This window comes from Medicago sativa, chromosome 5, assembly GCF_051527215.1.
Source record: "Medicago sativa cultivar Bolivia chromosome 5, Bolivia_mono, whole genome shotgun sequence".
In the NCBI taxonomy this organism is placed as follows: domain Eukaryota; kingdom Viridiplantae; phylum Streptophyta; class Magnoliopsida; order Fabales; family Fabaceae; genus Medicago; species Medicago sativa.
Genome location: NC_140753.1, coordinates 52,168,444 through 52,170,798, shown reverse-complemented (window position 1 = coordinate 52,170,798; position 2,355 = coordinate 52,168,444).

The window sequence follows — 2,355 nt, the reverse complement described above, 5'->3', positions numbered from 1 at the left end:
ATCAATTGTATACATGCAGAATGTTTGGAATCACAAAGAAAAAAGCGATGTTTTTATTCCTTTAAACTGCAGTGGAAGGAGTTTAACGACAAAGGATGTTATTGCTTATTTACCCTTTATTTAATAATTAAAAAAAACCATGGTTCTCTTTATATATATATAAAAAAAAAAGCCACGTTATCATATTTTGTATAAACAATTATAAACCAGCAAAGTCATTATCCTTAAAATTAATCGTAAACAATTTGAATCATAATCACTTATAAACCAGCAAAGTCAAATATAATCCATAAAATAAATCGACTTTGATTAGTTGTAACATGAAAGAAAAAGAAAAAAACATATAGGTTAATTTTGAATTCTGATGCAGAGGGCTGCGAGAGGTTGAGAAAAACTAAACAATGCGGGAACAAACTATTAACTGTGAGAACCCTACTTATTAATATTTACTATAGTGCTAAGAAATCTTTTTCAAAAATATTTTGAGTCCTAATATTTTTTTAGAGGATTTAAAGTCCAATCATTAACATTATTTTTTGCTCACGTTTGTTACTAATATTTTTTTTAGAGAATTTTAAAGTCCAATCTTTAACATTATATTTTGCTCATGTTTGTTACTAATCTATTTTTTTGAAGTTTTAAAGTCTAATCTTTAACATTATTTTTTGCTCACGTTTTTACTAATCTTCTTTTTAGAGTATTTAAAGTCCAATCTTTAACATTACTATTTTTTGCTCACGTTTGTTACTAATATTTTTTTTAGAGGATTTAAAGTTCAATCTTTAACATTATTATTTTTTGCTCACGTTAGTTACTAATCTTTTTTCTAGAGGATTTAAATTTCAATCTTTAATAATATTTTTTGCTCACGTTTGTTACTAATCTTTTTCGAGAGAATTTAAAGTCCAATCTTTAACATTATTTTTTGCTCACGTTTGTTACTAATCTTTTTTTAGAGGATTTAAAGTCCAATCTTTAACATTATTTTTTGCTCACGTTTGTTACTAATCTTTTTTTTAGAGTATTTAAAGTCCAATCTTTATCATTGTTTTTTGCTCACGTTTGTTACAATTGATCAAAGGCTAAGGAAGAGTAACTTATATTAACAAAATAATATGAAAATACTGTTTTTTGTGGAAGTAATAAAATAATATGGAAATGTTGTTTTTTGTGGAAGGGATACGAAAATACTTGGCAATCTTTGTCGGTTGTATTGAGGGGATCAACACAGATGTACAACATAAAATCGGCTGATAAAAAAGTAACATGAGTTTTTGTTTTGTGCTAGTTTTTTGTGAGTTTGATATGTGGTTAACAGAGGTAAAAGAAGGTTAACGGGGACGATTAATGACATGAATTAGTAATCCACGTGTTATTTTATAATTGACTAACAGTAAGAACAGTTCATAAGGAATTGTGTGTAAGTTTTCTTCTTAAATTAAATTTTTTATTATCTATTTGTTACATGTGTTATTTGTATTTAAAATTAAAATTAGAAATTAAGGGTATTTTTGGAAAGAAAATTCCAACCCAAAAGTGTGCTGAAAGGGGTAGTTTTCTTTATATATAGTATAGATAAATTTTCAAAAATAATAATTATTTTTATCATGTAATTAAGTTGAATAATTAGGTAAAAAAACATGTAGTACAAATATGATTTTGAAATAGATTATATTAAAAAAATATTAATCCCTGCTATATTATGTTTTAAACCTTCATATAATTTCAAGATATAATTTTAATTTGTTTTAAATAAACTATATACATAAATTTTAAATCATAAATTGAATTTCAACTACTTAATGAAACATATATTTATAATAATAAACTATTTTTTTTGGTTGCAGTTAACTAACTAATTAAAGGTATATACTTTGGTTTTCTCACTTTACTCTTTGTAGGTATGTACTCCCTCCGGTCATTATTATAAGCAAATTTTGACTTTTTAGGTTCATTTAATAAATGATGTATGTGGTCTATATTATCGACCACATACATCATTTATTGAATGAATCTAAAAGTAGAAATTTGTTTATAATAGTGACTATATCAAAATAAATTATTTATTTTATTAGTCAAAGTCAACATTTATGACACACGATGTTGTGATTGAGTGTCCACATCATTGTCATGTGTCATAAATAAACCTCACAATAGAGTGTAATAGATAAAAAAATGTGTTTAATTGTAAAAAAATAATTTGGGATAGAAAAATTTAAATCAAATTAAAATAATGAATTTGATTGTGTAAAGCTTTGTATAACGCATGATGCATCCAACGGATTATATCAAGCGAAAGTAACTCTGCGTTTCCCGCCTGAAAGACAGAGAATCAGTTTCCGTTACACTAGCGCC